Here is a 14436-nt window from a genome sequence, read left to right as displayed (position 1 = left end):
AAATAACCACTCAACACACAAACCTACTTAATACTAACACAGCCTTCATGTATGTATAATAACACATTGTTTCTTCATTTAACAAAGAAGAATACAAAGTCAGGGATACTTTAACAAGTAATTCAGCAGCCATCCTTGAAATTCTTTTTTCTTTCTGATCCTCAAAAGTTACACATATCATTGTAGAAAATACATAGAAAATAGAGTTAGCAAAAAGAAGGAAAGTTAAAATAGTCCAAATGCTTTTTCACATTTTGATATATACAAATAAAAATATATGTTGGTTTTGCAAAAATGGGTTCCTATATATATATATATATGTGCACTTCTCTCTCATACTGAAATCATCTTTCATGTGAATAAATATGCAGCCACATTATCATTTTTAACCACTACTTAATATTATGTTCCATTTTTCACACTTTAATTCAAAAAATATTCAGGAGGCTGTTCTGGACTTTGGCTGTATAATCACTAATAAAAATTATCCCTGTGCGCATGAGTTTATATTCTAGTGGGAGAGCAACCAGATAAACAAATAAATATGTGTTATATATGCAAGTGGGGACAAGCACAGTGAAGAAAATGAAAGCAGGATGATGTGATGTCGCATAACATAGCAGGGAGAGGCCAGGTTTCTAGACGAAGCTGACAGGGATGATGACATTGGAACAGAGATTTGAGTGAAGTGGGAATGAACTATGTGGATGGAAATAGGGGGGCAGATCTTCAGGTAAGAAAAAGGGAAAGGCCTTAAGTCTGAAACGATCGTCTCTTGTTTGATATTTAGTGCATTTCATGCTCTTAAAGATTCCCCTATATCTTCCTCTAGTGTTTGGAGAGGAGGGTTAAATTTTGGCATTTAAATCTTTGAGTCAAACTGATGCGTTTGTTGTGAGACAGGGATCTGAAACAACACTATTAGGAATGATTCAGTATATCAGTGCATATGCCCCCATTGTTGACAATTTTTTTCTTCCAGGATTCTTGAAGGTGTTTCAAAATTCTAACCCTTCACTATGTCTAAATTTCTATCAGTTTTTATTAACTTTGAGTGGGCCCTTTGACCTGCGGGTACAGGGCTTTCTTCTGTTCAGAATTTTTGTTGTTGTTGTAATACCTGAGAATGATATCAGTTCAGTTATTCAGAAAATTATTTGTGTTGGGTCTTCACTAAATGTTCTCCATATCTGTTGTTTTGTCTTCACTTTCACCTCTTTATCCTTTTCCTCTGCTCTAAGATAGAGCCTCACAATCTTAATATCTACCTCATTAATTCAATTTTCAACAAAATGTAGTCCAGTCTTTACAACATCTAAGATTATTTTTAATTCCATGGATTGCATGTTCTGGTTTTCCATTTCTTCGGTACTTTTCCTCAGCACTACCAGATCCTTCTTTACTGGAATCTTTTGTTGCAGCACTGTTTTCTCTGCTAAAGGGCCTCTGTTTTCTTGCCTCATATAAGAGCACATAGACTCTGTCTCAAGTTTTTTCTTGCTTGTAGTAAACCTTCCAAAATAGCTTCTTCCTCTGTCTCTTTAACTTGCCATGATTATTGCATTAATTTGTAGCACAAAATATATATTTAAATCTGTTTTTCCCTTTCCATTTTACTTTTCACAAGTTCAGGATTTCCTATACCTGATATTTGTTCAAAAATAAGTGATGGAAATTGTGATGAAATCTTTATAATTTATCAAAGTGTGTTTGGACTCTTAGACATAGAATCTTTGGCAAAAAAAACCCTCATTTTTTTCCATGTCTGTTGTCATCTTTAATAAAGGTAGTCATTCTTATAGTGTGGATGTATCTCTTATAACTTAGCTAGGTGTGTTTGGAATTCTCCTTTAAGATATTAGTGTATTAGATAAACTACTTTGAATAACTTCAAATGGATAAACTTCAAATAGATAAACTACTTTGGATAACTTCAAATATTCAATTTGAAGCCTTTAGACAGTGGGACATGAGTTAGGCCATGGAATATCCCAGTGAAGGAGTAGATTTTCTACGTGCTTTTCCTATTTAACTTCTGCGTCTGCACATCTGTATCTTATTATCTTTTTGGTCTAGCCCCTACTTCAGGTATATGGGTATATGCTCAATTGCATCTCTCTTTTTCAGTGTTGATTTGGGGAGTGGCCACACCCACCAGTCTTCAAGGGAAACACCCTACTGCCCACACCTTTCTGTTTACCAGAGCAGATATTACCTTTCTAGTCTCTGTGGTGACACTGCTGAAAGTCTGTTGTCTATGAAGCTAAAATTGGCTTAAAGTGAAATAGTCTGCGGTTCCCCATAGCACCCGTCACGTCTATCCCTGACCCTCAAAAACAGTAGTGTTGTGGTCTTCCTCCAAAACTCTTCATGTATACTTCTTAGAATTTTACACCGTTTTATCAGGGAAAGAGTTATGAACTAACTCTTTATAACTTCCTTCAATAAACTACTAGGCAGAAAGCAGAGATTTCTCAGGATCCTAGCTTGTGGTTGGCACCATTTCCTAGTTTTGGCACTGATACAAGTTTCCCTATTTATCTTTGTTTTTAGTTAGAGTTTCTATAAGAAGAGTTTGCTTTCACACTGGTATTTTTTCTTGAAAGAGTTTCTATAAGGAAGTTTGCTTTAATATTGGTATTTTTTCTTGAAATTGACCGACTCTTTTAAATATATATTCTGCTTTAATCATGGTGCTAAGTAACCAAAGAAAACAGAGGACTCTCCTTGTGCACAGGCAGTTTATTTTTTACATGACTAGAATAAGATCCAAATCAATCAGCCCACTCATACCACTCATACTTGATGCCTGTTGGCAATTTCTGTGTATAAACTTAGTCACCTTCCAAGACTTGATTGAACTGGTTGTCAGGAATCAAGCAGAAAGACATGTGACTAGAGCAGTTTTCAGAATTAAAGGGAACAGAAGTAGACCAGCCTGATTTTTTAAAATAATTAAGAGAACATCAAGGATAGGGAGTTTCCTTGTTAGTGGTATAATTATCTGAGAGGCAAAACTAAGAGAAAGACTGAAAAAGAGAATTCACAGGGAGACAGAAAGAAGTGGTAAGGGAAAATAAAGCAATAACAATAACACCCTAAGGTAATTTGAAGTTTGAAACCTTTGATCTAAACTCTGAGAGCTTCTTCATTAACTTTCTTGAAAACTTGTGACTTCATTATGGGGCCCAAATTTTAGGCTTTATTTCAACTGGTTTAAAACTAAGACATAACAATTGATCATTCTTATGAAGAGTAATATTTTACAGATCTATGAGGGTGGGTGTAGTGTTTCAGACGCAAGTTATAAGGGTTACTTTACTACTAATGCAGAATATTTGTTTTCCCTTTTTTGGGGAGGATGGACATATTTTTTGTCCAAATGTCCTAAGGAGGACTTACAAGAAATGAAATTAGATCAGAAACCTCAAGAACTGTCATTTATCACCATGTGATTCTATAGAGTTCAAACAGGTCTCTGTAAATATGAAAAATTTGTTAGATGCAGAAGACATACAGAATGAGCAAAGACAAAGCCAGCCATTACCATGAAAGGTCTACATTCTCAGACAAAATTGCTTCCACATCAGATAGACTACTTGATTAAGAAAGGAGAAAGCAAAAGAAGTCAATCTCAGACGTATGCCTTTGTCCTTTAGCACACATTTTTCTTTCCCCTTTTTGTTTCATGTCTCATTTGCTAATAATAGAAAGTTTTGGTTTTGTTTGTTATATTTTATTTTGGTTTTTTTTTTTGCATCCTTTGTAATTTTTTATTGGATTCCAGCCATTGTGAATTTTACCTTTTAGGTGCATATTTTTATATCCCTATAGATATTCTTGAACTTTGTTCTGGAATGCAGTTAACTTACTTGGAAAGAGTTTGATCCTTTTGAATACTTTTTTTTATTATTTGCTAGGTGAGACAAGAACAGTATTTAGTCCAGGGCTAATCCTTTTCAATTGCTGAGCAAGACTCTTCGGACCACTCTAGCCAACATCCTCTGAGTTACAGGTCTTTCCAGTCTGGCTGGGGCAAAAAGGCACAATTTCAGCTGTGTCTTGGCTACAAATATTGTCATTTATCATTCTTTCTTTTGGTTCTTTCTCTAGTCTTGAACAGATACCCCAAGTGTTTGTACTGATCAGTTCTCTGCTAAATACTGAAGGAGGATCCTCTGCACATCTCTGGGGTTCCTTCTAGGTGCAATCTCTTCTCTCCTATACTCTGCCCTACAATCTTGAGCTGCCTTGTTTTCCTCTGACTCTCAGCCCAGTCTAACTCAACTCCGAGAGTCTTTTTGGGTTCCTCCTCCTTACACCATGGACTACAAGTTCTCTCAAGACAGTATTCAGGGCAATCTTAGAATGTACTTTTCTTGTTTCCCATTTCTTAGGGATCACATCTTGCTTGATGTGGTCAGAGATCACATTCATTAACTATGCCCAGTGTTTTCAAAACTGCTGCTTTTGTCTATATTTTTGTCTGAGTCATTTGTTGTTTCAGGAAAGATGGTAAATATGGTCCCTTTTTTCCAGGTTGGCCAAAAATGGTAGTCTCTACTGAAAGGTTTTTGAAGTCTCAATATATGAGTCTCACAGTAATAAATGTATAAGTTCTCTTCATTGCTGTCTGATGGGAGGACAGAGGCCTACAGACTTATTAGGTGCCACCAATCACATAAGGAGCCTCACTAGTCACCAAGTATCTTTTGTTTCTGGGGACCCAAGGCCAGTTGCTGACCTAGCGTGGAGGACACGGCAGCGCACACTCTTGTTCCTCTTTATAATGGACGCAGGGTGTTCTTCAGCTCCTCGGTATAACCAAAAGAAGACACATGTTCAACAGCTGGGGTCAGGCTAGAGTTAAGGATTTCCTTCCTCCCTCTATATCTTTCTTTCCTTCTATTTCTCTCTCTCATTTTTTTTTAAGACTTACCATCTGCCTCACATCTGCTAAGGAAGATCAAGGGAAGGGCTGTGCTCACACTGAGGTTAGAAACCATACACGGTGCCTTGTGCCCATAAAGGGCAGCATTAAAACACCATTGAAATGAAAGGTCCCCCATCCACCAAGAAGGCAAAGTTCAGAGAGAATCCATTTCCTGCACTAGCCCTCACCTCTCTCTCTAACCTCCTGAAAGTCTCTCCTTTCAAACCTAACGTCTTGGTAGATGTAAGTCAGTCAGATAAGTGGTTTTTCGTATGTCCGTCACCACAATTAAACAAATTACCACCTCTTTCCCTAAGAGGCAGTAGAGTCAATCTGTGGGTAAGTCAGCGCTGACACTGCTGTAATAGACCCCTGTGCACCATGACCTGGGTGGGGAGTAAGTTGATAGAAAGCATAATGGAGAGAAAGTCAGAGAAACCAATAAGAGTGACCTCTGTGACAGGCACTTTGCTTGAACTATTTTTAATTCATACAGAGTTAAACACAGCTCTTATGATCTGAACTCCATTTACACATGAAGAAACAGATTCAGAGTTAAACAGCTTGTTCCAAATAATTTAGTGAGCAGATGATATACATACCCAAACTGAGACCTAAGTCCAAAACTATGACTACCACACCATAATACCATACTTGCTATATCCAAACAAAGACAGAGCTCTGCCAGGTACGGGATAAAAACTGAGTCTCAAAAACAGAATCAGTCAAAACCCTACATTTCTTTCCTATTGCCAACATTACCAAGTGGGGTCGTACAGCTATTCTTCATCTTCATTCAATCTTTGTCTTCTTAGGAATGCCCTTATTAGTCATTTAAAAATCATCCTGACCCCTGATCCCAGATGGAGGGGGAAGAAGGGTGAGGGATGGGCAGGCAGGCTGGCCAGTCACAGGCACGGTAAGAAGAGGTACCAATAAGCCCCCTCCTCTTACTGCATACTCAACCAGGCTGCTTGTCCATCATGTTAAAATGCTTTCCTGACCCCTCACATATTTATTGTTCTGTTCCTACTAAATGTTTACCAGCATCACTGTTATCACTTAGACTGTAACCCTCTGGAATGAACATTTGGTCAATTTACATAGGATGAGCAGGGAGATATATAGAATTCCCTCCTGTGTCTGCTATAAATGAGTAAAAGAGACAATGTACAATCTTTTTGTTTTTCTATTTAAAAATCTCACCACACGTCAAATGTAAAGTAAACTCTAAATCACTTGTAAATTTTCCCCTTGACTTGAAATCAGCACAAATGGAACATTAAGTCATTTGGCACAATAATGTAAACACTCCCCAAATGCTAATATGTTGAACAAATGCAATGTTGTTATGAGCAAGAAATACAGGGCAAGTACTAGAAGATCAGAGACAAAATATGCATCCAGGAGGGATACAAACAAGTGACAAAAATGCCCTAAAATAGGCACATCTATTATTTCTAACAGCAACTCAAAAATTTTTATCTTTGCATTCCCTGGTACCTACTATTTTCACCAATGCCATTTCACATAGCACACCAGACCAGAGACATGGGAATATGCATGACACACAAAGGGAAACGGGTTCTTCTGCTTTTCTTGTTTTCTTCCAAAGAAAGCAGGCAGGTTTGAATATGATATGTTAAGACATCATTCTAGTACCCAGGCCACCTTTCAAACATTACATCAACAGCTCCATTCAGCACTTTTCTGACCTGTGAGGCATCTTAATCTCTCCTGACTGTTGAAGATGAAAGGTCTGTTACATAATAAATGAGCCCTGTAGCAGAATGTAAGATTTGGTGTGCTCAGAGGGCAAGGGTAAATCCTAGCAGAACCCTGACACCGTTGGTCCTACATTATTTGAAGGCCACACAATAAAACCACCATCATTTTATTTACTGCTCATTGCTATGAATCAGAACACAAAATAAAGCCCTCTTCAACATATGTCAGAATTAGGCTAATTTCACTGAATGTGAATATTCATTTGAATAGGTTGTTTTCAACTCCAGCTAAAATCCTCTTCCCTTAGGGAAATTTGGGGATATAAAATGATTCTTCTAGTTTTCCTCCTGATTTTTCTATTTTTTTCTGATATAATTAAGATGATGCTGCCCAGTGATTGTTCATTCATGAGAAATGCCTTTCCAAGGAATCGAACACTTGTCTTTGGAATGGAGAAACCAATATACCTGAACCAGCTTGCTGCATCCCATACAAAGTCTGACCGGGGCTATTACTGCCAGCAGTATGATGTACAATGATGGTGAGAACAGCTACAAGATGGTGAAAACTGTAAGCACACTGATTACATGCATATAAGAATGACAGCTTCATTAGCTAAAGGACTGCCATTTTTACCAAATTCTCATAAAGTCAAGAAAGGCAATTTATTTCCTATATGTGTTCATTCAACAAATGATTAATGAACATCTGCTATGTGCTAGGTGCCACACTAGTAAAGCAATGAGTAAGCCAAATAAAGTCCCTGATCTCATGAAACTTAGAGGGAGAAACAAGTAAAAACAAATAAACATGTATCATAATGTCAGGGAGTGATGATGGCTATGAAGAAAATAAGACAGATTCAAGGCATAGAAAGGAAGAAGTGAGTCTTATTATATACATGCAATGATCAGGGATGGCCTCCCTGAGGATGGAACATTTGGACAAAGATCTAAATAACTGAAAGTAAATCTTGGTGAGAACAATGCTACTGGCAAAGGGAAGAGCAAGTAGAAAGACTTAGAGATGCAAAAATGTTTGGCATGTTCTAGAAACAACAAGAACACTTCTATGTGGCCAAAACCAAATGAGGAACATGATAAGGAAAAGAAACTGGAGATAAAGAGACAGGCAGGGACCCTGTGGTACCTAAATTATCTATGGAAAAATATAGATACAAAGATATTGCAGAATACTGAGCCTGGAGTATGCCTTTAATAGATTACCTCTTTGGCTATGTTGTAGAAAATAGGTACTAGAGAAACAAGAAAAGAGGCAGAGACGAACTAGGTGGCCATAGCAGGGATACAAATTGGTAGTGACTTGAACAAGAAGATAAGAATTGTTGGTGATTTGGACAAGAGGGGTAGAGTAGAATTCATTGTTCTCTTCTTGGCATGTTTAGTTTGAAAGGCATATTAAGAATCTAAGTGGACAAAAATTTTTCTGCAAGTCTGGAGGGCATGGGCAAGGGCTGGACTAAAGACACAAGCTCAGAAGAGAACAGCATGGGGGGTATTAAAACTATGGAACTGTTTGAGATCTAAAGGAAGAAGCTCTGTGGGGAGAGCAAAGACTCCACTATATAAAAGTCAAGAAGAGGTAGAAACACAGAAAGAAACCCAGGCAATAGGAAGGACCCAGATAACTATGGGGTATTCTAGAAGTCAAGTGAAGAAAATGTTTTAAAAAGTAATTATGAACACTAATGAAATGATGAGCAAAGTGAGACTGAGACTTGACCATTGGATTTGAGTGTGTAGGACAAGTAAATTTAAAACACATTTTCAGAAGCTCTTACCTAGTGGCCAGCTTGCAGGAAAACCAATTTTCTGAATTTATTAAATTATGTTATAATTTTTACCAGGAATGCTCAAGAAATTTAACAGGACTGTTTCAAAAGCTTTGATAAAAATATTCAATTTTTATGACTTATAATGAAACATTTAGAAATGTATATTTCATCAGCAACAAAATTTTCATTTTTCCCTACATCTTTTTTTAGCTTATAATATTTTATAATATAGGATTATCTGGGTTAATTCTGGTTGTTTTCTGATGTCATTGATATGAATTATAATTTAACTTAAAAGATTAATTCATAGTGAGATCTGTGACATTGATTCACATATTCAAGATATTTCTAATTGAAATTGTATTCCTATTTATATTTTGCTTAATATAAATCTGATTTTGAATTAAACTTAAAATTTTAAATTCAAAATTGTTGCAAATGGCTAATATCCTCTCAAGGACTTGAAAAGAATATCAAAATATTAAAGTTTTAAAAAAGATAAAAATCATATATAAAAGCATCTAAAGGAAATTGAAATTAACCACAACAATCTGGACAAATGTGGAGTGTTTATAACAATATTAACTGTGACATGAGTAACTGATGGAAGTTTGCAGAGATATAAAAAAGCAAAAGGTAAGGTCAAATAAGGCAGTGAGGGGGCCTGAGTAATCCAGGGAAGGTTGCTATTCTGGATCATGCATCAGTAAGTCTAGACTGGTGAGAAAATAATACAGATGTTTCCAAACACCTCAAATATTAAATTTTAGATACTAATTGCTAAAACTAAAAAACTGAAATTGAAAAGCTATCAGAAAAATACCCCTAAAGATAATATTCTTACATTCATATTAATATGAATCTATATGCAAAATGAATATGATATATTTATTTAAATATACTTAAAATTTTAAGTTTAAATCAAAATCAGATTTATATTAAGCAAAATATAAATAGGAATACAATTTCAATTAGAAATATCTTGAATATGTGAATCAATGTCATAGATCTCACTATGAATTAATCTTTTAAGTTAAATTATAATTCATATTCATACAAATATCATAAATATAGATACAACAATCCTTAAATTGAATTTAAATTTCTTTAAAAGTATGAAAAGCATTTTAAACTAAATAATGTGAATTAAAAGCTATTTTAGTCTCATTTAAAATTTTTCAATTCAAAAGCATCCAAACTGTATCACACCAAAGCAACAACAGAACTAGAGCCCCGTATTTTAACATCAGCATAAATGGCAAGTTGTTTTCCTATTTCAAATTCTCAAGATAAAAACCTCAAAGAGGTCCAGTTCATCTATTTAAGCTACATCACACGAATTGTAAGTGACTGTTCAGCGAACAGATTGGCTTTTGGGAGGTCAGGGTCCTTCTCTGTCATTTGTGCTGAGAAAGAGCAGAGTCAAGAGGTGTGGGGCGGGCATTAGGGCACCAGAATTCAGAGACTGCTTTCTGGAACCACAGTCCAACATTCAGGACTTGGAGCTTCCATTTAGAAGCTCTGTGACCTTGGGCAAGTTGTTTAATTACTCTCTGTCTTTGCTTTCTTGTCTGTGGGGGGATAATAGTAATATCTACCTTATAGAGTTGTGCAGATGAAGTGAAATAATGAATAAAATGTGTTTAGAACAATATTTGGCACAAAGTAAACTAATCAAGTAATGTAAGCTATTATTATAATATGAGAAAAGCTAAATATGAGCTACTTTGAAAACCAGAATTAAGAATATGAGTTTCATCTAGGAAAAAAAGCAAACACTGATGGTTTTGAGCAAGAAAGTATCAGATGTAAGAAGATTAATCTGATGGTCCTGGAAATGAATTCATATCTATATTTTATTTACCTGCTAGATTACAATGTCCTTGAGCACAGGATTTATATCTTGTCAATGATAAGTTACTGTTTACCTCACAGTTTCTTGCACAGAGCTGTGGCTGTTAGGGATGCCCAATAGATGGGTTTGTGGAATTGAACTGAGTTCCTTTAAAAGAAAAATTGGTGGAATTTGGTGACAACAAGAATATAAAGAACAGTAAAAGAAGATTCAAGTGTACTTTGAATGTTTTGAGATTGCATGGTTGGAAGATCATGGCTAACCTTTTCAAAAAAAGGAAAGGTGGAAGAATATGAGTTAGGTTTTAGACATTTTGAATTTGAAATGCAAGTGGTAGTTTAGGTGCAAATGTCTAGCAGATTAGAAATTTGAGACTGAGCTTGGAAGATAAGACAGGGCTATAAATACACATTTAGGAATCATATATCTCATTGTGTGAGTTAAAGCCATAGGAGTGGTTGAAATGACACAAAGAGGGAAGAAAAGCAGAGGCCAGAGCAGGAATTGGGAGGCCAAATGGTTTAGAGAGGTTTATAGAGTTAGATTCTGGAGGAAACAAAGAAATGCACTGAGCATAGTGATAGAGCAGTTAATTTTAGAAATCTACTGAGACACCACTTCCTTGATTAATGACCCATTGCATTATATCTTCTTTCCAAAAACAAACATTGCTGAACCTCCAAGAAACAACATAGCTTTTAAACATTTCTGCCTTCACTTCCTTTCTATGGAAGAGTTTGAACAGAAACTTTATCATACAACTATTTTCTCCTTTTCTTCAGTAAACACTAGAGCAATCAATATTGAAATTCTTAAATGATTTAGTTCATACACTTCGCCAGAGTTGAAGGAGAAATTGACAGTTTTGCAAGATAATAACAAAATCTGATATCAAATAGAGCACTTTATTTTTTTCTTAACAGGAATTTTCTCTTTGTTAAAGCTTATTTCTTCAACTTCATGTTTTCAGTAACTTAATTTGGGCTTGACTGAGATTTTTTTGAGGTGAGTGATATAATAATAGCTAGAATATGGATTGGCATGTTCAGGCAGGGATGAAAAACTATTTGAGGATAATGTAAATTGGAAGTAAAGGAAGGTGGTGCTTAAGAACCCAGAAGCACAAGAACAAAATTAATCTTAATTTTTAAAAATTTTCATACTCTTATCAGTTGCTCTTTGAGTAACCATGTGGAAGAATATGGAATAAGTAGTTTCTGACCTATGCAGATAGCCTCTAAGAAATGTGTAAGAAGCTTGTATTGAATGTCTCCGTACCTAAGGGTTGGTAGGTATTTCACAAAGTTTTTTTTTTTAATGTGAATATATTGAAAATAAAGACATTAGTGTTTGCATGGGACTATATTCTGAAAAATATAATACTAAAATTATGGAAATATCTTTATTATCTCATATTTAACACATTTATATTGCAACTGCAACAGTGCACTAATTCTTTAAAAAGTTGTGTTTGAAACATGATTTTTCAAACACAAGCATACCAATGAATTTATACTCAATTCTTACACATGATAATAGAGAGACATATTTCACAAAAAAAAAATTGAGGGCTTTTTAGTTTTCTCAAGGGTCACTTAAGCCTTCAATATTCAAATAATTTTTTTGAGTCCATCACCACGTCATTATCTTTGTTTCTCCCCAATTGTTAAACAATGTTAAGTCACCACATTTTCCACTATCAGTGATTTCATTTGATGAATCACTTTCAAGGATGTCATGAAATCTAAAATCCCTTCCTCCAAGATTTGAGATTTCACTTTACAAGTGATTGCTGCTGCACTTGCATTGAATTTTCAGATGTTTACAATATCTGACAGTCAGCAAGATTCCCCTACACAGATATTTTCACGATAGGTGGGGATAAATGCTAGTGTTATGACCAGGGAGAGGCTAGAAATGGGAACCATTTTGTAAGAGCATAGTTCGAGAGAGGAATGTTTTCATGTAATGACAACTTTTGCTTCCTCAGAAATCATATAACAATGGGAGCTTTCCTGTGGATTCCAAATATTGGATTCCACAAATGCATGAGGGTATTTTTTCCTTTTTTTAGGTTGGATCTTCTCCTTCTCTGTGTCTTAGTTCAGAGACATGGCATAAACAAACAAAACAGATAAACATCCAAAATGCACTTCAAAGTGAATGTAATAGACAAGACTATTTCTGCATATTCCAATGTTCAAAACAAATAAAGGAGTTAAAAGTAAGTGAGCACTTTTCACTGATACTAATAATAACTAACATTTATTGAGTGATTGTTATCACCCAACAATCTTTCACCTACCTTAATTCTACTTTTCTTTAATTCTCATGACCTATTAAGATGAGTATGATACCATTGAGGTAGGGGAGGGACATGGAACAAACATCAGGATTAACTTTTCCTGATCATGATGAAAAATGCTGAAATAGAAGTAGTATATAAGAACAAGAGGGATTCCATCTTAAGGTTAAGATTTCATTTTAAAAAACAGGGAGTTAGGAGGTAAGATTCCTAACCTACTTTATGGTAATCAGACAACACCCAACCCTATCTTAAGGCAGGGCAAGCGGTTCTAAATGATATGTCCCCACTGCTTGAGGGTAATCACTATCTTGGAGAAGAACAGGATCAAGAAACTCCTTGTGTTAAGTTTATCTTACGGAACACCAAGAGGATAGACTGTGGATGGTGACATAATGTCTTTCACTGGAGATACACATCATGAACCACAAGTCAAGCCTGTGCCAAACAACCCCCCACCTTTGCCGCATTCTTCAAAGCCTTAAAAGACAAAATCCGATGGGTGGGTAGGGAGGGTTAAGGGAGGGGGAGAAAAAGGGGGGTATTAAGATTAGCATGCATGGGGGGGTGGGAGAAAGGGGAGGGCTGTACAACACAGAGAAGACAAGTAGTGATTCTACAACATTTTGCTACACTGATGGACAGTGACTGTAAAGGGGTATATAGGGGGGACCTGGTATAGGGGAGAGCCTAGTAAACAAAATATTCATCATGTAAGTGTAGATTAATGATTAAAAAAAAAAGCAGTTCCTGTGTGGTGACCTCCAATGAGTTCTACACAATGATATAAAGGGCATATAAAAGTGTAGGCAAAGGGTCTGTTTGTGTTTATACAGAGGATCAAAGCCTAATTTGTCTACCCCGAAAATGAACTAAGATATGATATGAAAAAGAACTTCCAACATCAGCACACTCGGGAAGACTCATGCCAGAAGATAACCATCAAAAAACCCCAACAAAGATCCATGCACTGCTACAGGTGTAGATGCACTCATCCCACCAGATCCTGGACTTGCCATAGGAATGAAGAAGGAGATATCTAAGCTGGCCTGTGCATACAGCAAAACAACAAATTTGACTGGATCTAAACTGTTGGAACTCAACCAAGAATTAGGAGAAGTGCAAATTGTAGCGCTCCAAAATCTTACAACTACAGACTATTTACTGTTAAAAGAACATATGGGATGTGAACAGTCCCTAGGAATGGGATGTTTTAATTTGTCTGATTTCTCTCAGACTGTTCAAGTTCAGTTGGACAATATTCACCATATTATAGATAAGTTTTCACAAATGCCTAAGGTACCTAACTGGTTTTCTTGGTTTCACTGGAGATGGCTGGTAATTACAGGTATGCTTTGGTTACGTAACTGTACTCCTATTATGTTAATGTGTGTGTGCAATTTAATTAGTAGTTTAAAACCTATACATGCTGAAGTTACTCTACAAGAAGGTGTGTTAAAGAAATAATTAATCTTCCCAGGTTTTCTTCCACCTGCTATTTCTATAGCTTTCTTCTTCCTTCCTAATTATAACCCTTAAGTAGAATTTGTGCCTCATATCGAATTTACCGAGTATCATAATTCTTCCAAGTGGTAAAGACACCTCAAGACAAATGCTGGGCATAGAAGCCACAGGGCATAAAATATGCAAAGAAGTAAAAAGCTAACCTTTTCAAACAATATGGCCTCTCTCTCACTTACCAACTTAACATTTCCCTGTATGGCCCCGGAAGATGACTGGTTAGCCAGAGATGGGTAAGATTCCTCAAGGGAGGAACAACCTAAGACAGGCACAGTCACAGGGGGGCCATCAGGTGAGAA

At 36.0% G+C, this 14436-nt stretch overlaps 1 long non-coding RNA gene across 1 annotated transcript; it reads left to right on the top strand.

The window, feature by feature from the left end:
• Positions 1 to 629: 629 nt before the first annotated feature.
• Positions 630 to 13110, top strand: LOC140843524 (uncharacterized). The gene is made up of 3 exons (XR_012121366.1): positions 630 to 733; positions 7042 to 7231; positions 12386 to 13110. It is a non-coding gene; the product is annotated as an uncharacterized lncRNA (long non-coding RNA).
• Positions 13111 to 14436: the final 1326 nt, after the last annotated feature.

This window comes from Manis javanica, chromosome 9, assembly GCF_040802235.1.
Source record: "Manis javanica isolate MJ-LG chromosome 9, MJ_LKY, whole genome shotgun sequence".
Taxonomy (NCBI): Eukaryota; Metazoa; Chordata; class Mammalia; order Pholidota; family Manidae; genus Manis; species Manis javanica.
The sequence above is the reverse complement of the archived record's forward strand: the minus strand, read 5'-3'. Positions and strand labels throughout refer to the sequence as shown.